This window comes from Hyperolius riggenbachi, chromosome 4 (assembly GCF_040937935.1).
Source record: "Hyperolius riggenbachi isolate aHypRig1 chromosome 4, aHypRig1.pri, whole genome shotgun sequence".
Lineage (NCBI taxonomy): Eukaryota > Metazoa > Chordata > Amphibia > Anura > Hyperoliidae > Hyperolius > Hyperolius riggenbachi.
The window spans coordinates 251707780-251728777 of record NC_090649.1 but is presented as its reverse complement, the minus strand read 5'-3'; the positions used below and the strand labels follow the sequence as shown (position 1 = coordinate 251728777).

The window sequence follows — 20998 nt, the reverse complement described above, 5'->3', positions numbered from 1 at the left end:
AGTGACACGGAAGGCCGCAATGAGCGGCCTTCCGTGTTTTGTTTACTTTGTCGCCATGGCGACGAGCGGAGTGACGTCAGCCGACGTCCTGACATCAGCCGCCTCCGATCCAGCCCTTAGCGCTGGCCGGAACTATTTGCTCCCGCTGCGCAGGGCTCAGGCGGCTGGGGGGACCCTCTTTCGCCGCTGCTCACGGCGGATCGCCGCAGAGCGGCGGCGATCAGGCAGCACACGCGGCTGGCAAAGTGCCGGCTGCGTGTGCTGCTTTTTGATGAAAATCGGCCCAGCAGGGCCTGAGCGGCAGCCTCCGGCGGTGATGGACGAGCTGAGCTCGTCCATACCGCCCGGCTGGTTAAAGGGACCATAAGCAGACGCCGTAGGTATGCATACAACCCAACGGTTCCTCTCTGAGCACGCGCAGGCTTCCTGGCTTCTTCCTCCCCTCCGCGCGTGAATCACAATATGATGTGCGGCAGAGGGAGGGGGGGGGGGGGGGGGGGCGGGGGAGAAGCCAAGAAGCCTGCGCATGCGCAAAAAGGACCTGCAGGCTTCCTGTTCTGGGGTCACAGCGTGACTTTCAGCAGTCGCGGGATCCAATGCAATGGATAGCAGCCAGCCCAGGAGCAAAAGCGCTTACCTAAGAGGCCGGTGAGTGTCTCCTCTTAACCAAATAGCCGTGGACATGGTTATATGCATACCCACGGCGTCTTCTCAGTGTCCCTTTAGGACTCGTTTCCACTATTGCGTTGCGAAATCGCTGCGGCAAAATCGCATGCAGATGCGAATTTTCGTGCGAATTTGCATGAAAATTCGCATGGATGACGATGTATGCCAATGCCGGTGTGCTTTTCCATTGATTTCATGCGAATTCGCATGAAAATTCGCATACCAAAACAGCATGCGAATTTCCTATTAAATACATTAGCGGCGATTCGCATGCATTCCATTCGCAGGCGAATTCTGCGGCTCTTTTGTGAGTTTTTTCACCGTCGAAAAAAACGCACCTTAACAAGGCTACAGTGGAAACAGGCCCATCCACTTGCATTACATGTGCGACTCCGCATGCGTTGGACGCATGCGGATTCGCGATAGTGGAAACGAGCCCTTAAACTAGGATTATATAATCGACAAGGACACATTAGTGGAGCCTGCAGGGCCGGGCAAAGGCAGAGGCGAGAGAGGCTCCAGCCTCAGGGCGCAGTATAGGAGGGGGCGCACAACTCACCCATCTATCATTCCCCTATTGTAATTGAAGCAGAGAGAAATAAGAAAAGGAGATACATGGCAGTGACTACAAGCCAGATAACTAGAGATTAAGGTGTTGCGGGCCCTGGGGTGCCTCTTAGTCTAATAGCAATCAATGTGTGACAGCTGGGGTGGGAGGGATAGGGGGCGCACTTTGGTTTCTCAGCCTTGGGTGCTGGAGGATTTTGTCCCAGCTCTGGGAGCCTGGATTGGAAGCTTTGCATAATCTCTGCACAATGCCACAGAAGAGGCTGGTGCTATACAAAAAAAATTTATCAAAATCGAAAGCTAATAAACTGACAATTTTGTGACTTGTAAAATGCTGTGCAGTGTTGTTAATCACTATACATTTGTCACCACTCCTAGAACGTTGTCTGCTTCCATATTTTGTACCAATGTCTGTATAATATGTACCATTGTCTGTTTCCTTCTCTGTACAGCCCGTCAGAGAAAGACAGAAACTTGCCATTAACCTCCTGAGTGGTATGCCCGACACAGTGTTGGGCATGCCGCTCAGGAAGTCTTAATGCTCAGGGGTTGCACAATACAAGTTTGCCTAGGTGTAAGGGATCTATTAAATGTTAGCCAGCAATAGGCTAGTTAGTATAGGTGCCCCCCACCACCGCATCCCCCCGATCCAGCCGCTCTTAGTCACCAAGCCTCCAGTGTTCGCTGCAATCTCCCTGCACAGCTCCATAATTCTCTATAGGGAGGATTGAGACTGAGCGTCATGACATTTATGACGATCCCGATCCTTCCCACAGAGAATACTGGAGCTGTGCGGGGAAGCAGGCACTCAATTGTCACCTGGATAAATGAGTAAGGCAGTGATCACACTTGTGCAGTTCAGCAGCATTTTGCTGCAATGTAAAAATGCACTCAATTTATTATGGGGCTGCTGTGTTTTTAGGAGGCATCTGCGATTCTGTATAGCATTTTAAAAAATATACAACAAAAAGTACTTTTCTAAACAATGCATGTGATTCCTCATTGAAATCACTGGCTACTGTGAAAACCGCACATTCTCACGTGACAATTTGGTTTGTGGGGAATGGTCTGTGGTCCCCTAACACACAAGTGTGACCTCTGCCTAACAGTTTTAAGAATATTTGCTAATCTGTACTATGGAGTAGGGAAGGAGGTTTACAAGTGGAAGACACTAAATAAATTCCCTTTGTGGCACTTATTTGGTGTTCCAGCACAGCATACTGCTAAAATGTGTTTACTGACACTAGGTCTACACCTTAAAGCACACCTGAACTGAAAAGGATATGGAGGCCGCCATATGTATTTAATTTTAAAGAAGGCAAATTGCCTGGCAGTCCTGCTGATCCTCGCCTCTATACTTTTAGCCATAGACCCTGAACAAGCATGCTAAACAGGCGTTTCTGACTGAAGTCTGACTATAGCAACATGCTTGTTTCAGGTGTATAACTCAGACAAAGCCAAAGAGATTAGCTGGACTGCCAGGCAACTGTCTAAAATGTCACTGAAAAAAACCCAAAACAGAATCAGAATCAAATTTATTTCACCAAGTACAACGGGGGTTGTACCCGGAATTATTTTTGGCTCATACAGGGTCGGAGATGGTACAAACACATGCAGCAATTCAACACATACAATCAGGTACAGTAGTACAAGTAAGCATATACCTATAAATACACATGTCACCTATAGCTGTAGTGAAGGATGCGTGGGGAAATCTGGAGTGCTATGTGAGGGGAGCAGCCTGCAGACTATCGACGGCGCTCGCTCGCTCCACAGCAGCTCCAGATGCCCCGCAGTGTGTCCTGGAAAGTGTGGATAGAGGAAGAGAGAGAGAGAGAGAGAGAGAAAGGATAGCTAAGAGAGATGAAGAGAAGACCAAGGCAAGAAGAGAGAGAGACAGAGGCGCAGAGTCCATGGGCTGCTGTTTAAAAAAACACCCCTGGATCCGGCCCTCAGTCCAGTTGATGTGCAGGGATCTCTGGTGGATGTAGGCAGATGGGACCCCGTGCTTCTGGCCGCTGAAGCGTACAGAGAAAGGACCAAGCTCCAGGGCCCATGGGGATCCAGGTAAACAAAAGGATCCTCCGGCCTTGGTGGATGTGGCCTGCCATGGCGTGTCCCATGTGCAGTGAGAGGCTGGGAGCATGGAATGGAGCAGCTGTGACGCCCGATGTGCGGCGACCTGAGTCCGTTGGCAGCGCCTGCTAGCTGTGAGCGGTGGGGGAACGGCTGTGAGATCCTTCCATGCTTTAACCTATCCTCAGGGCTAGGTGGTGATGCTCACAGGCGTGCTGGAGAACAGGGACACGTGGGATGGCTGGAGCCCTCAAGGCAGCTGGTGATGCATCGGGGTGACTGATGACCACTTGTCCTGGAGCTGGTCTTCTGGTGACTGGAACTAGGCCTTCCAGGGCTTACGGGGAACCAGGGCTGCTGTGTAGGCTGGTCTTGGTGGCCTGGTGGATAAGAGCAGATGGGTACTCTAGAGCTGCACTGTGATGCTGGTGACTATTAAGGCTCGGTGGTGGGGAGCAGAGCCTGGCTTTTAGAAGCAGGAGAGGAATCGGGGTGAGCGGAGGTGCACATACCCCACGGGCTGCAGTGGTGCAGCGGCGCGGCCTTGATTCTCAGTGGCCATAAGGAGCAGAACAGGGAGCAGGGTGAGTGGTGGTGTACATACCATCCGCATTGCAGCGTTGGAGAGGCCCCGCATGTTTCTGTGATGGCTTCTCCGGGGTGTAGTGGCCCTCAGTACCTGGCAAGGTAACCACATGTCCTTGGCGGCGTCTCCTTTCCCTGGCAGTGGTGTTGAACCTACACCAGTGTGGGACAGGCAGTCCCCGGGTCCTCGGATCCTTGCAGAGCAGCTGCATGTCCTCGGCTGCGTCTGGTTGCCCCGGCAGCAGAGCCGCACCACGTGCGATCCTGCGGGTCCTCGTTCCTCCTATCTTGCTGGCAGCCAGCAGTGGTGGATGGCTCACTTGCACGGTGGTGAGCAGGGCTGGATCGAGCCGGGCAGTGCTGAAGGTGCGGCAAGCACGAGGTCCCCGAACAGCCGATCAGCTGATTGGCCCGCAGCCAGCATCTGAGACCGGGCGCCTCGAACCAGCCCAAGTCTCCGCGTGTCCTCTCCCGTGTCTCCGCATCCTCCTCTGTAGACCAGGGGGGACCAGGGAGAGAAAGAGATAGTAAAAGAAAGAAGAGGCCGGAGCCCTGTGGCCGTGGCTACCGGTGCAGCGCCATCTTGGATGCTCACCTAAGGAAAGGGAAGGCTCGGGGTCTAGAGCAGGCATGGGCAAACTTGGCCCTCCAGCTGTTAAGGAACTACAAATCCCACAATGCCTTTGCCTTTATGAGTCATGACTGTGGCTGTCAGACTCCTGCAATGCATTGTGGGACTTGTAGTTCCTTAACAGCTGGAGGGCCAAGTTTGCCCATGCCTGGTCTAGAGCCTTCCTGTTCCTCCGACAGTCAGCACTGAACCCAGTTAGTGGTCTCCAACCGATGGGTCGGAGACTGCTCACTTCCGCCGCTGAGGGAGGCCTCTGCAATTTACAAGAGCCAAAGTGCTCCCGAAGACGGGCGCTCCGTACTGCGCATGTGCAAGAATGTGTGCTTCAGGAGCCCGAAGATTGCCGAAGCTTCTCTCAACGGCCGAAGTGAGCAGTCTCTGACCCATCGGTTGGAGACTGCTAATGGGGGATTCAGCGCTGGAACGCGGGGACCGCAGGAGGAATGGGAAGGTTCTATAGAACTCAGAGCCTTCCCTCTCCTTAGGGGAGTATCGGTTTTCTTTTTCTTTATTGACACTTCAGTCTCCCTTTAAAAGGAAATAAATATTGCAACCTCCATATCCCTCCTACTTCAGGTGCACTTTAAACAAAACTAAATTTGAATCTAGCTTAAATTTGAATCAAACTTTTGTATGTTGAACTTCATTAACCTCCCTGGCGGTAAGCCCGTGCTGAGCACGGGCTATGCCGCCGGAAGGCACCGCTCAGGCCCAGTTGGACAGATTTGCATAATTTTTTTTTTTTTGCTACACGCAGCTAGCACTTTGCTAGCTGCGTGTGCAATGCGATCGCCGCCACTACCCGCCGATCCGCCGCGCCACCCCCCAGACCCTGTGCGCTGCCTGGCCAATCAGTGCCAGGCAGCGCTGTGGGGTGGATCGGAGTCCCCTATGACGTCACGACGTCGATGACGTCATCCCACCCGGTCGCCATGGCGACGGGGGAAGCCCTCCAGGAGATCCCGTTCTTTGAACGGGATCTCCTGATCTCCGAAGGCAATCGGGGGGGGGGGGGGGGGGGGGGGGGGGCTGCCACTGAGCAGAAAAAGAAAGAGCTGAAAAAGAAAAAAAAACAGAAAAAAAAAAAACGAATTTGCTGCCCCCTGGCGGATTTTTAGCAAACCACCAGGAGGGTTAAAGAAAACCCAAACTGAAAGATATATGGGGATCGCTAATAGAAAACAGCATTTGGCTGGCTGTTCTATTACAGCTCTGGATGAGTAGTTTCTAAAATGAGCTTAGAATTTGACTTTCCAGCACATTTTCCCATTTACAGGAAATGGAATTAGGAGGAATCTGATATTTCCAATGGGGTGAACAGAGTACATGAAAGACACAGTTTTATTAATCCCTGGCGTTCAATTTCCCCAGGATTTCTGTGCAAAAAGTGATAAAATTAATTTTTATAACTTTTTTTTCCTGTAACTTGCCAAAATGTGTCAAGCAAGGTTCTAGTATACAGTGCAGGAGAGTATTGATGTGTATGCACGTTTATACTGTTCACAGCATGTTTTGTATGGATGGATAATCTGTCAATACCACTAGGGAGGTTAATCATGCTGTTATTTGCTGGCAGAAACTGGTTAGCACTGTACAGAGTTCCAGCTCATGCTCTGCTGATTATTACATCTATTCAGCAGCTGCATTCAGTGCAGAAGCACAACTCCTGATCTGCAAACAAGTCAGATACAAGGGTCAGAATCAAAAGTAGGAAACCAGCATAGCTATCAAACGAACCGACTTAGCAGTAATACTTCCTAAATTATTCTAATGTAACGTTAGTAGCTCTGTGTTCAATTCCAGCCAAGCCTCTACTTGTACAAAAGGTTCCCCTTCTTTTCATGCTGGATGGGTCTCGGCTGATTCTAACGTGTGTCTGCTGCGGGGATATTATACACTCCCCCATCCCTAGTGTACGACTGCCTCAGTCTCTCTACCAAAGCTGAAGCGGCTGCATAATAGAGAGAAGACACGTACAGCTTGCTATGGCTGTGAGACATACAGAAGCTATCTGCCGCTAACCTGTATATCAGAGACCAGTGAGATCCCAGTCAGACAACATCCACACACGCACCAACAATTCGCAAGGGCACACATACCCACCCTCCATACCCTACACAGCAACACTTCAGCCGGTGTTGTGTCTGATTGCGCTGCCCGGAAGCTCCCTTCCACACTGAGTAGCACGCATGCTCAGTGTGAAGTTAATGATGCTGCTGGAGATAAAATACGAAATATCTCCGCTCCCACACCTCTTACACTCCCCAAATTTTCAGGGTAGAGAGGGGACCCTCCGAACGACCTCTATGCCAAATTGCAGCCCCCGAGACCCACTGGTTCCCGAGATAGGTGACTCTAATATCTCCTGAACCAGCAGGACTCGGGGGCTGCAATTTGGCATAGAGGTCGTTCAGGGGGTCCCCTCCCTACCCTGAAAATTTGGGGAGTGTAAGAGGTGTGGGAGCAGAGATATTTCGTATTTTATCTCCAGCAGCATCATTCTATAGGAAATGTGGCCGCATAGTCTCCTACTGCGCATGCGGGGCAGCGCAAATCCACAGGCAGCGTAATCAGACACAACACCGGTGTTGTGGCTGATTGCGCTGCCCTAAGGATTACGCTGCCGCACATGCGCAGTATCAAAATAGTGTAGAGTTATAGACTCACGTGATTTCTTCCATGGTGGTTTAGCACAGGCGCAGATGCAGTAGTTTTAAGCTGCCCGAGCTGCACAGGCTGGCTGAAGGTGCAGTGCTTCCTGTTCCACTGTTATTGGCTGGCTGCAGTGCAGAGTGCTTCCTGTGTCATGGGGGAGGTCACTAGAGATGTGAAGTTTGGATCTTTTCAATGATCCGGATGATTCGAATCGGATCATTGAAAAGATCCGGATCTTTGATCCGAATCTTGGATCATTATACTACAGAAGCATTTCTGGGGTGAAATGACTAGCAGGTCAGGAGAAGGGGAGGGGGGTGGACACACAGAGAAGGGGAGAAGATGACAGAGGGCAGGGAGTGGACAGAGAAGGGAGGAGGGACGAGCAGAGAGCAGAAATGTTTGTTTGCACACAATACCCACATGCTGCAATCATATGCTTTACATATATTTCACCTATATGCTCATCTGTATACCTTGAATGCAAACGTCGCACAGTGAAAGAAAGCATTCCCCAAAGCATTCCCAGAAGATAAGTGCAGCTGTTTAGAGCAGTGCAGGAGGATCATATTGCAGCACGGTGGCGTAGTGGTTAGCTCTCTTGCCTTGCAGCGCTGGGTCCCTGGTTCAAATCCCAGCCAGGGCACTATCTGCAAAGAGTTTGTATGTTCTCTCCGTGTCTGCGTGGGTTTCTTCCGGGCACTCCGGTTTTCTCCCACATTCCAAAAACATACGGATAAGTTAATTGGCTCCCCCTAAAAAATTGGCCCTAAACTACAGTACTTACACTACATAATATAGACATATGGCAATGGTAGAGATTAGATTGTGAGCTCCTTTGAGGGACAGTTAGTGACAAGATATATTTACACTGTACAGCGCTGCGTAATGTGTCGGCGCTATATAAATAATAATAATAATAATAATTGCCCTGCAATCACAGTGCCTGCAAAGTTACTAAGCTGTGCTGAGCCAAAAGCTTCCAATTTGTTCACTGTGCAGCACCACTACGGAACAGACAGCCTATAATGAGCAGCACATTAAGCTCTATTCATAAAAAACTTGTGGCGTAAATACTCGTAGAGGTAAAATACCGCAGCGGTATTTTACACTTCTGGGTGGTCATTCAAAAAAATGTTGGCAGCTGCGATGCAAGAGCGGAGATCTCACGCTGAAAGCTGTCGGAAGGCATGCGGAAACACTTCAGCCGGCAGAGTCCCTCCGTGCGCTGCTCTCTCTGGGAGGTCTGTCCCATTCACTTGTATGTAATCCGCAAAATCAGAGGAAGCGGTATTTCCCATCCACATACCGCTTCCTCTAAACTTTATGAATGGCCATTTTGTTACAAATCTAGAAAAACACTGCAGAAGGGGGACATTTCTCACTCTGCTGGGGGATTGTAGATTTTCATGCGGGAACAGCTTTTATGAATGCCCACTTTGCTAAATGGACGGGAAAAATCAGCTGTTTTGAGCGGAAAACTTGCGGTAACCTTTTATGAATAGAGCCCATTATAGCCAGTATGTGTGCTCTACACATATCTGGCAGTGGCACCCATGTCCCCTCTCTCTCATCTACCTGTCCCTGGCTCCCCTGTAACAGAGCGATCCATTTCTGCTCTGCTTCCAGGACAAGATAAGACAAGACAAATAACATTTATATTGCGCGTTTCTCCTTGCGGACTCAAAGCGCCAGAGCAGAGCAGCAGCCACTAGGGCGCGCTCTATTGGCAGTAGCAGTGTAAGGGAGACTTGCCAAAGGTCTCCTACTGAATTAGTGCTGGCTTACTGAACAGGCAGAGCCGAGATTCAAACCCTGGTCTCCTGTGTCAGAGGCAGAGCCCTTAACCATTACACCATCAGCCCCGCTGCCCGCTAAGAGAGGGGCGTGTCGCTCCTGGCCCTGCCCCTTTTGCGATCCGAATCACTCATTTTGATGATTCGGATGATTCGACTCACAAAATAGATTCGGATCGAAGATCAGAATCGTTCATTATCCGGACAACACTATAGGTCACTGGTGACTGGAATGATGAATGTTTCACTGTGTTCCTCGCTGCTGGATAAATCCTACTGACTGGCCTGAAGCTTTTTAGAAAATTTGCTGGCAGCTTAGGGGTTAAAGACATCGGATGCAACAATTCCCTCCTGGAAGGAGCCATCCAGCCTGGCTGGGGGTGCCCTCTGGTGCTGCTAGAGAGCAGCCTGCGGCAGACTATGCTGTGCATCATTTCTGTACTAATATATGCTGCATAATGTGTGTACTGTGCATGTCTGTCCCTGTGGTGGTCTCACTGACAGTCACCATCATACCCCCCCCCGCCCCCCAGTCTGTCATCAAACACAATTACTGACACATGGATACTATATCCTGCCTAATGTGAACACAGTAGCCTCAATTCACGGAGCATTATCAAACACTTTATCAAACGTTTGATATTTTACCAATTTACCTCATGGGTAAAATCTAATTTTGAATTCACTAAGGTGTTATATATTTGTTGAACGTTTTATCGGTAAAACATTTGACAAATATATAACACCTTAGTGAATTTAAAATGAGATTTTACCCATGAGGTAAATTATCAAATGTTTGATAAAGTGTTTGATAAACGTTTGATAATGCTCCGTGAATTGAGGCCTATGTGTACTGTGCATGTCTGTCCCTGTGGTGGTATTCCTAAATGGTGGCCATACATGGTACAATTTTTTCATCTAATCTTACCCTTTCTATGTAGTATAAGGGTAAATTAAGTGAATATACTGAAAGGATAATTTAGGCAGTTCCCTTATATTACATAGAAATGGTAAGATTGGATGAAAAAATTGTACCATGTATGGCCACCATAACATTCACCATCATCATCACCCCCCCCCCCCTGCCCCCATCCCTCCCAGCCTGTCATCAAACACAATTACTCACATATGGAGAGCCCTCTATACTCCTGTCTGTTGCACATCATTGCTGACAGTCCTTGTGTACCTCTGTCATCTCATACCCTTACTGGCACATGTAGACCCCTCTATTTTTTTTTGTCGTCATACATCATTACTAACACAGTCACATCACCCGTTTGTCACCATATATGCCTATTGACACATGGAGACCCCCTCCACTTCTGTCTGCCATTGTGCATTTAAACTGTCACGGAGGAGACCGCTCTGTACCTAGGTCTGTTATCCTTACTGACTCGTGCAGATCACCTATACCGTTCTTTTGTCATTATACATGCTTACTGACTTATAGAAACCCTCTTTATTTCTATCTGTCATCATATGTCATTAATGCCACGTGAAGACCCCTTTATTTCTGTCTGTTGATGTACTTTTAAAATTACATGCAAAACCCCCTCTACCCCTGTCTGTCACCATACTGTACATCTTTACTGGCACATGAAGACACCTGTGTACCACTATTTGTAACTTTTCATTCTCACTGACACATGGACACCCCTCTGTACTTCTGTCACCATAGATCATCACTGACAAATTGCGATCTCACTATAGCAGTTTGTGTTATTGTATTTCTTTAGTGACGTGACAATCCCATGTCCCTGTTAGGACTGAAGTAACAATTGTACTTCTTGCTCTGCAGACTGTGGCTTTCACCTCACATTTAAGACAGCAATGCAATGCAGATTACAGTCACCTGTCCTCCGGCGCTCTCTTCCTGTGTCCTGTCTTCATCCCCACCGGTGCACCTGTTCCCCCTGAGCTAACAGCATGGATGTGGCTATGTAACTGCCACTGGGGAACATGTAGCCAGCTGGGATGAATAGAGGACACATGAGGTATCACACCGGCAGACAGGTGAGTGTAAGCTCCGCTGCCAACCAGAGAAGCTCAACTATGAATTCGGGTGAAATCCGGATAGTTGCAATCCGGATTTTACCCAGTTACCTGTGCGGGCTGGGCGGGGGGTCAAGCTTACCTATCTGACGTCTTCTTGGATCCGTCCATCGGCGCCTCCCACGATGCAGTCCACACGCATCACGTGACTACAAACACTTCCTCCTTCAACCCGGAAGGAGGAAGTGTTTGTAATCACGTGACTGCCGCATGGACCGCATCGTGGGAGGCATTGAGGGACGGACCGAAGAAGACGTCAGATAGGTAGGCTTGACCCCCCCCCGCCCAGCCAGCACAGGTAACTGGGTGAAATCCGGATAGCAACTATCCGGATTTCACCAGAATTCGTAGTTGAGCATCTCTGCTGCCTACACTCTGCTGGGACCCCGGATGGAAAACTAAATAGGGGAGACCTGAGGGGCCCACCAGTCAACCCTGCAGTACGGCGGCGGTGGTTCCATAGATTGAAATCTATTTAAAAATCTGTTTGCAGCGTGTAGCAGTACTTGATTCCTCTTTGTTTAAATCACAGAGGATAAATCGTCCAAAAAGGGCACTGGAAATTTTAGCTCACCAGGCACTGGCATAGGCCGCAATGTGAATTAGTTCTATTGCAGTGCGCAGTCCGTAATTTGGGCGGCAGCAATAGCTGGAAGCCGAATTCTGTGTTACCCCAAGTCGATGGCATCCTAGAGGGGGAGAAGTAATTAATGCCACTGGGACTTTAGCAGGAGCAGGGTGAGGCGGATTTCAGCTGTACCCTGTGTCCAAATTTCCCGGGGCCCTAATTACATGTGTGCCACAGAGGGATCTATCTCTTGTTTGAATCTGGGGGTCATCTGTCAGTGTATGGCCACCTTTAGTTTATTGGAGGGAAGTCAATTAACCAACCACTATATTTTTGAGACATGGGACGCAACTAAAGCTTCTGGAGAAAACTCACAGTAACACAGGGTGGAACCAACAAAGTCCATATAATACTTTATCTCCATAGCATATCTGCTGCAGTGTACATCTCGATGGTAAAGCAATGTGTGAACAGTGATGCCAAGATACAGTACAGTCGGAGATGGAGCCTTGTTGTTACCAGCTTCTACACAGAGTAACCCAGAACCATCTGTGCTATCAAATCACACTTTTTCTCCCCCAAAATTGGGGAGAAAAAGATCCATCAGGGAATCCCCAACTTCCCTGCCTGTGTGTGCCTGCCAACGCATGCCTCACTCTCTCCAACCCCCCCCCCCCCCCCCCAAACCAAAGCAGAGAAAACTATACTGGGGAACCTATACTTGGCTACCTATACTGGGGACACTCATACTCACAGTGTGCTGATCGATCATTGTGTATCAAAAATTGTGAGTCGACTCATAATTGCAATTTTGGACAGAAATCGAGCAAACCAATCTTTTCCTAAAATCGATCAGGCCTACTATCCACTGCACTTTTTGTCATACCCCTTGTCCATTATTAGACCTCATCTCTTTAAAGGATTTACGAGGTGAAAAACAAAAAAAAAAAAAAAAGTTAAATGCCTATTGTGTTTTATCATCTCTGGGGGACGCCATCCACGAAGCCCCCCACCGTTTCATTCTGCCGTGATCTGCCGATCTCTCGAGTTGTCTTCAGTTTCCCCAATTAAGATGGTCGCCAGGTCCTGCTGCGGCTGCGCAGTTCTCATAGCCACAAATGCGGCGCACAGCTCTGAGTCCTCCAGTCCTGTCCTCGTTCCCAGTGGTCTTGTGTACGTAAAGCATGCGAGACAGCTGAGACCGAGGACAGGAAATGCAATTAGATTGGCGGCAGATATCCCCCACAAAATGCAATAAGATTGGTAGCAGATATCCCCCACAAAATGCAATCAGATTGGCGGCAGATTTCCCAGTTTAGGTAGGCAGGTATATAGGTTTCCCACTCCTCAGTATAGATATACCCAGGTCTAGATGTCCCCCAGTTTAGGTAGGCAGGTCACCAGTTAGTGGGGGCCCCCATGCTGGAAGGGGGGGGCAGCCTCCCCTCACCTGGAGGCTGGAGCCCCCCCCCCAGCTTAGGTAGGCAGGTCACAAGTGTCCCCAGTTAGGTAGGCAGAGAGCCAGGTCTAAGTACCCCCCAGCATGGAAGGGGGGGCAGCGGGCACAGAGCGGCGGGGAAGCCTCCCTTACCTAGGGCCCCCCTTCCACGCTCCCCCCCAGTTAGGTAGGCAGGTCTCACCGTCTGTGCCCCCATGCTGGAAGGGGGGCAGCGGGCACAGAGTGGCGGGGAGGGGGGGGGGAAGCCTCCCCCTCCCTCGCCTAGGGGCCCCCCCTTCTGCGCTCCCCCCCTCCAAAATTGCAGCCAGCAGCGGCAGCGAGCGGGAATCACCGGGATCAGATAGCTCTGCGTGCTGCTGCTGGGCTGGTCTCCTGCACTGCACTGTCCAATCATGCTCTCACAGGAAGTACTGCGAGAGCGTGATTGGACAGTGTCGGTGCAGAAGACAAGACCAGACCAGCGGCACACAGAGCTATCGATCTGACGCTCGGTAAGCTATTCCCCGCTGCTGCCGCTGGCTGGCTGCAATTCTGGAGGGGGGGGGGGGGGAGCACGGAAGGGGTAGCCCCTAGGTGACGGAGGCTTCCCTCCCCGCCGCTCTGTGCCCACTTTCCCCCCTTTCTGCGCCCCCCTCCTTTTCAGCACTGGGGCCCCCAGGAGGCGGGATGGACGGCGACCACCGATGGAAACATCGGCGGCTCAGTACGAACCTGGGGTCACACACATGTATCAGATGTCAGTATTGCAAGGATCAGACAGTAACAGAGTCAGGGACAGGCCGAGTCAGTAACGTAAATCAGATGGCAGCAGTACAGAAGGACTAGACTAGAGCGAGGTCAGGAAACAAGCAATAAGTCAGTACACAGATAAATATACAGAAAGATGTTACTTCAATAATATCAGGAGGAAATTATGAAAGAATTACAAATATATATAGAAAATAACAAAGACTGACTATCTGGAGTACATATATATTGTGCGTCTACACAATATATTAATGTAGCTCAAGGTAGCTAACTAGACCAAGAACCAGCGAACTGATTAGTATCAAGGTCAGCGAGCACTGAATGTTCTACAAAACTCCTCAATCAGTAGCCACTCCCATTTTGGTGATGTCACTTATGACATCACCTGCTGTCATCCTAAATCCTCCTCCTGAGCCTTTAAGGCTCATTAGAAACTCACGCGATGCAACCTTTGGTCGCCCGCGAGCCGGAAGACACCGCCGGAGGGAAGCCAGGGATGCCGCCAGAGGATTCCAGCGCAGCAGTCCCGCCAGGACCACGCCGGAGCCGTCGCGGGACCTGTCGCTGGAAGGTAACCTTGTCATAGTTAGATCCCTGTGTGCCAGAACCTGTTCCGACTGCGCATAGATCAACATGTTGTCCAGATAAGGGATAATGGAGACCCCCTGAAGCCTTAGCACCTTCATCACCTCTGCCATAACCTTTGTGAAGATGCGAGAAGCCGAAGCTATCCCAAAGGGAAGAGTATGGAACTGAAAATGATGGATGCTGGAACCCAACCTAACTGCAAATCTCAAACTTTTGAAGTGGCCCAGAGATAGGGATATGCATATATGCGTCAAAGATCTATGGTAATAAAAATTCCCCTCCATAAGGAAGTACAGTAGAAGGTAAAGAGGCGCCCAATGGATATAAAACACTTTAAAATTAATAAAATGAAACCGATTGAGGTGGCTTACCTCAGATGACAAACTCACTTTAGGTAAGGAAGTTTAATAGAATAATAAGCACAGACAACGTGTTTCATGGGTCTATGCCCACCTTCTCAGGCAAAACAAAGTGCTTTAACCTCTGAGGACTGCAGTGCTAAACCCCCCTAGTGACCAGGCAATTTTAAGTAAAATGTGCCACTGCAGCTTTAAGGCTAAGCTGCAGGGCCGCACAACACATCACACAAGTGATTTCCCCCCCCCCCCCCCCCCCCCTTTTCCCCTACCAACAGAGCTCTCTGTTGGTGGGGACTGATCGCCCCCAGATTGTTTATTATTATTATTATTTATTTATTTTTAACAAATATTTTTGTTCCTGGTTTTATTAAAAAAAAAAAAAAAAAAGTATGTTCCTTTAATAGATTCCCCTCCCTCCTTCCCCACAGCCAGCCAATTGTGGCGATCGGCTGTCATAGGCTCCTGCCTATGACAGCCGATCGCTCTCCAGTGTCCCAGGGGGGCGATCGCAGCGGTGTTAAATAGACAAGACAAATAACATTTATATCGCGCTTTTCTCCTGGCGGACTCAAAGCGCCAGAGCTGCAGCCACTAGGGCATGCTCTATAGGCAGTAGCAGTGTTAGGGAGACTTGCCTAAGGTCTCATACTGAATAGGTGCTGGCTTACTGAACAGGCAGAGCCGAGATTCGAACCCTGGTCTCCTGTGTCAGAGGCAGAGCCCTTAACCATTACACCATCCAGCCATCACACGTCTAACAGTCTCCCGAGTGGCAACAGCCGCTCGGAGACTAAAAGTGGGGGCGGAGCTCTGCCCCCCAAGCAGGAGATGCGCGCGCAATCTCCTGTATTAGCTGGCCCCAGGACTTTATGCCAGTCGGCGTTAGGCGGTCCTGGGGCTGCCGCTGCGGCCACGACCGTCGGTGTGACGCGGTCGGCAAGAGGTCTACAGTCTATATGCCGCACTTGAGGCACCCCAAGTGAGGCATTGGGCCTGATTCACAAAGCGGTGATAACTCAGTTATCACGCCTAAAAGACTTTAGGGCGTGATAACCTTTGCACCACACTGGTGAAAAGTCAGTTTAGGCGTGATAAGTTTAGGTGTGATAAGTTTAGGTGTGATAAGTTTAGGCATGATAAGTTTAGATAAGTGTAGATAGCGTGCAAAGTCCCGCACCGCAAAGCAGCGCCATTAAACTCTATGCGAAGTGTACCAGACTTTGCTAGCGCAAAACTTTTGATCAGCTGTGCACTGCGGTGCTAACGCAGTTGGTGCTTAAACTTATCATGCCTAAACTTATCACACCTAAACTTAGCATGCCTAAACTTATCACACCTAAACTTATCACACCTAAACTGAGTTTAGGCATGATAAAGGGCTTTTCACCAGCGTGCTAACTGTTATCACCGCTTTGTGAATCAGGCCCATATAGACTGTTAAGGCACTTTGGCCTGAGAAAGTGGGCATAGACCCACAAAACGCGTTGCCTGTGCTTATTATTCTATTAAACTTCCTTACCGAAAGTGAGTTTGTCATCTATGAGGTAAGCCACCTCAATCATTTTCATTTTATTGATTTTAAGTGTTTTATATCCATTGGGCGCCTCGTTACCTTCTAATGTACCTATTCCCCCCGTCCTCCCTGGAGGGGGGCCTTGCGCACCCACCTAAGGAGCGCAGGTTTTTTGCTAAGAGAGCGACTAAGTCCAGGATCTCTGGGAAACCTTAGTGGAGTCAGGTTTTAAGACACTCCACATGCCTAAAGTGGTCGGTTGCCACCTGGTGCAACCCACCTTTGTGAGTACATTTCTGTAGAAGTATTTTCCAATACTTAATACTCATGATATACTGCCGCCATTTGGGCTCCCGTTTGTCTTAGTTTTTTCCTTCCAGTACTGTACCTCCCTGAAGAAGGGCTCAGCCACAATATCGCCCCCTATGCTGCTATTGCGGCAAGGAAGGCCGCAATAGCAGCATAGGGGGAGATATTGTTGCTGGGAACGCGAAGAATCACTTGCGTTCCCAGCCTGACGGACGGTGTCGGCGAAACCGGAAGTAGCCGCCAGCGGGGACAGGAGGATCGGAGGGACACGGCGAGGGCACCGATCAGCTGCAGGGGGCTGAGGAAAGCCCCAAGTGAGTAAAACTTTTTTTTCCAGCTTAAGTGTCACTTTAAGTTAAAATTTACCAGGGGTATGAATAATTATGGGCAGCACTATCTACACATACGAAATATGTATTTATATCTACATATACACAAACACAGTGTATACATACTTCCTACACAAATATACACACACGAGTTTTGTAATATTTACACACGCATGTGTTGTGTATACATACAGATGTGTGTGTCTGTTTAATGTGTGTGTGTGTGTGTGTGTGTGTGTGTGTTTGTTTAATGTGTGTGTGTGTGTGTGTTTAATGTGTGTGTGTGTGTGTGTGTGTGTGTGTGTGTGTGTGTGTGTGTGTGTGTGTTTAATATGTGTGTGTGTGTGTGTGTTTAGTGTGTGTGTTTAATGTGTGTGTGTGTGTTTAATGTGTGTGTTTAATGTGTGTGTGTGTGTGTGTGTGTGTTTAATGTGTGTGTGTGTGTGTGTGTTTAATGTGTGTGTGTGTGTGTGTGTGTGTGTGTGTGTGTGTGTGTGTGTGTGTGTGTGTGTGTGTGTGTGTGTGTGTGTGTGTGTGTGTGTGTGTGTGTGTGTGTGTGTGTGTGTGTGTGTGTGTGTGTGTGTGTGTGTGTGTGTGTGTGTGTGTGTGTGTGTGTGTTTAATGTGTGTGTGTGTGTTTAATGTGTGTGTGTGTGTTTAATGTGTGTGTGTGTGTTTAATGTGTGTGTGTGTGTTTAATGTGTGTGTGTGTGTGTGTGTTTGTTTAATGTGTGTGTGTGTGTGTGTGTGTGTTTGTTTAATGTGTGTGTGTGTGTGTTTGTTTAATGTGTGTGTGTGTGTGTTTGTTTAATGTGTGTTTGTTTAATGTGTGTGTGTGTTTGTTTAATGTGTGTTTGTTTAATGTGTGTGTGTGTTGTTTAATGTGTGTGTGTTTAATGTGTGTGTGTGTTTGTTTAATGTGTGTGTGTTTAATGTGTGTGTGTGTGTGTGTGTGTGTTTAATGTGTGTGTGTTTAATGTGTGTGTGTTTAATGTGTGTGTGTGTTTAATGTGTGTGTGTGTAATGTATATGTGTGTAATGTATATATGTGTGTGTGTGTGTGTGCAATGTATATATATATATGTGTGTGTGTGTGTGTGTGTGTAATGTATATATATATGTGTGTGTGTGTAATGTATATATATGTGTGTGTGTGTGTGTGTAATGTATATATATGTGTGTGTGTGTGTGTGTAATGTATATATATGTGTGTGTGTGTGTGTGTGTGTGTGTAATGTATATATATATGTGTGTGTGTGTGTGTGTAATGTATATGTGTGTGTGTGTGTGTGTGTGTGTGTGTGTAATGTATATGTGTGTGTGTGTGTGTGTGTGTGTGTGTGTGTGTGTGTGTGTTTAATGTGTGTGTGTGTGTTTAATGTGTTTAATGTGTGTGTGTGTGTTTAATGTGTGTGTGTGTGTGTGCGTGCGTGCGTGCGTGCGTGCGTGCGTGCGTGTTTAATGTATATATGTGTATGTGTGTGTGCTTGTTTAATGTATATATGTGTGTGTGCTTGTTTAATGTGTGTGTGTGTTTGTTTAATGTATGTGTGCGTTTGTTTAATGTATGTGTGCGTTTGTTTAATGTATGTGTGCGTTTGTTTAATGTATGTGTGTGTTTGTTTAATGTATGTGTGTGTTTTGTGTGTTTGTATGTGTGTTTGTTTAATGTGTGTATGTGTGTGTGTATGTGTGTGTGTATGTGTGTGTGTGTGTGTTTGTTTAATGTGTGTGTATGTGTGTTTGTTTAATGTGTGTGTATGTGTGTGTATGTGTGTGTATGTGTGTGTATGTATATGTATATGTATATACAGTGGTGTGAAAAACTATTTGCCCCCTTCCTGATTTCTTATTCTTTTGCATGTTTGTCACACTTAAATGTTTCTGCTCATCAAAAACCGTTAACTATTAGTCAAAGATAACATAATTGAACACAAAATGCAGTTTTAAATGATGGTTTTTATTATCTAGTGAGAAAAAAAAACTCAAAACCTACATGGCCCTGTGTGAAAAAGAAATTGCCCCCTGAACCTAATAACTGGTTGGGCCACCCTTAGCAGCAATAACTGCAATCAAGCATTTGCAATAACTTGCAACGAGTCTTTTACAGCGCTCTGGAGGAATTTTGGCCCACTCATCTTTGCAGAATTGTTGTAATTCAGCTTTATTTGAGGGTTTTCTAGCATGAACCGCCTTTTTAAGGTCATGCCACAACATCTCAATAGGATTCAGGTCAGGGCTTTGACTAGGCCACTCCAAAGTCTTCATTTTGTTTTTCTTCAGCCATTCAGAGGTGGATTTGCTGGTGTGTTTTGGGTCATTGTCCTGCTGCAGCACCCAAGATCGCTTCAGCTTGAGTTGACAAACAGATGGCTGGACATTCTCCTTCAGGATTTTTTGGTAGACAGTAGAATTCATGGTTCCATCTATCACAGCAAGCCTTCCAGGTCCTGAAGCAGCAGAACAACCCCAGACCATCACACTACCACCACAATATTTTACGGTTGGTATGATGTTCTTTTGCTGAAATGCTGTGTTACTTCTACGCCAGATGTAACGGGACACGCACCTTCCAAAAAGTTTAACTTTTTGTCTCGTCGGTGCACAAGGTATTTTCCCAAAAGTCTTGGCAATCATTGAGCTGTTTTTTAAGCAAAATTAAGACGAGCCTTAGTGTTCTTTTTGCTTAAAAGTGGTTTGCGCCTTGGATATCTGCCATGCAGGCCGTTTTTGCCCAGTCTCTTTCTTATGGTGGAGTCGTGAACACTGACCTTAAAGGAGTTCTTTCGCGAAAAAAGTAGGCAGTTAAAAAATGTGACAGATGACAGGTTTTGGGCCAGTCCATTAATTTAAGGGGGATTCTCAGGGCTTTCTTTGTTTTCAACAGCATTTCCTGAACAACAGTTGCAAAATTTAACTGACATAATAGTGTGCAAGTGATTAGGGAGGCCGGCTGGTATCTTGCTATTTTGGCAGTTAAACTGCTGTTTAGGAAATGCTGTTGAAAACAAAGAAAGCCCTGAGAATCCCCTTTAAAAAGATGGACTGGCCCAAAACCTGTCATCTGTCACATTTTCTAACTGCCTACTTTTTTCGCGAAAGATCCCCTTTAATTGAGGCAAGTGAGGCCTGCAATTCTTTAGATGTTGTCCTGGGGTTTTTTGTGGCCTCTCCGATGAGTTTTCTCTGTGCTCTTGTGGTAATTTTGGTCGGCCGGCAACTCCTGGGAAGGTTCATCACTGTTCCATGTTTTTGCCATTTGTGGATAATGGCTCTCACTGTGGTTCGCCTTTTAGGTGTGAAATTCTTCAAGTGTGATTATTGTTCTCTGTTTGAAGTACAAGGGGAGTTTGTTTGTGGTCAATTAAGTCTAATGAGGTGATTTCTTATCTATAGTATAGGTGGAAACTGCACTCGCCTGTACTTCAGCAATTAATACTGATTAGTCCACAAAAGCAATATGTGAACTTGCGCACCAGTTCTAGGATTTCAAGTGCTGCAATTAGAGTTGGGCGAACTGTTAGCGCAACTGCAGCCGAACTGTTCGGCTGCCCAACCTGTCATGTGGCTGTGGCTCTTACTACTTCCGGGTCGCAATGACCCGGAGTAGTACGTCTGCGCTGGCCCGGCGGAGCGCGTCCTAGATCGCGCTCCCGTTGCCGGGCACTCTCTGCGCATGTGTGTGACGTCAGTTATCGCCAGTAGTTTCAAAAGACTGTTCATGTATGTTGCGCTTCTTGATATAAACCAGTATCATCCAATGCAAGCCCCCCTTCATGCAATCACTCACCAGATGTTGGGGTCTCAACAGACCACACTGCGCATTCGGGGTGTATGGCCCCCTGTCACCTTACGATCAGGCTTTATTCCTCCTCTGCAGGTGGACAAGGTTGGAGTGCGGAGGTCGCCTTTCCAGCATCCAAAATGATCGGCTGGGCACTTGCAAGAAATATGGAAAAAACAGGAAGACCCGCTTCCAATAGTGTAAAACTGTTTTATTCCGTAAAAAATGTGTACATAAAAAAACCTATCAGCAGTTGATATACAGGTCGGTTGAGGAGGAGCTATGTCCCTTGTGGCCACCTTACCCTCTCCCCGT

At 48.0% G+C, this 20998-nt stretch overlaps 1 protein-coding gene across 3 annotated transcripts in view; it reads right to left on the bottom strand.

The window, feature by feature from the left end:
- The window catches only part of SMIM8 (small integral membrane protein 8), a 19463-nt gene extending 12171 nt beyond the window's left edge, over nt 1-7292 (bottom strand). The window contains exon 1 of one of the 3 annotated variants that reach the window (XM_068279390.1): nt 7193-7292. The gene's annotated coding sequence lies outside the window, so the exon portion shown is untranslated. Of the gene's footprint in view, nt 1-6624; nt 6709-7192 lie in introns of those variants that run through there. The other 2 variants (XM_068279389.1, XM_068279392.1) reach the window with 2 other exon arrangements.
- Between the last annotated feature and the right edge of the window lie 13706 nt (nt 7293-20998).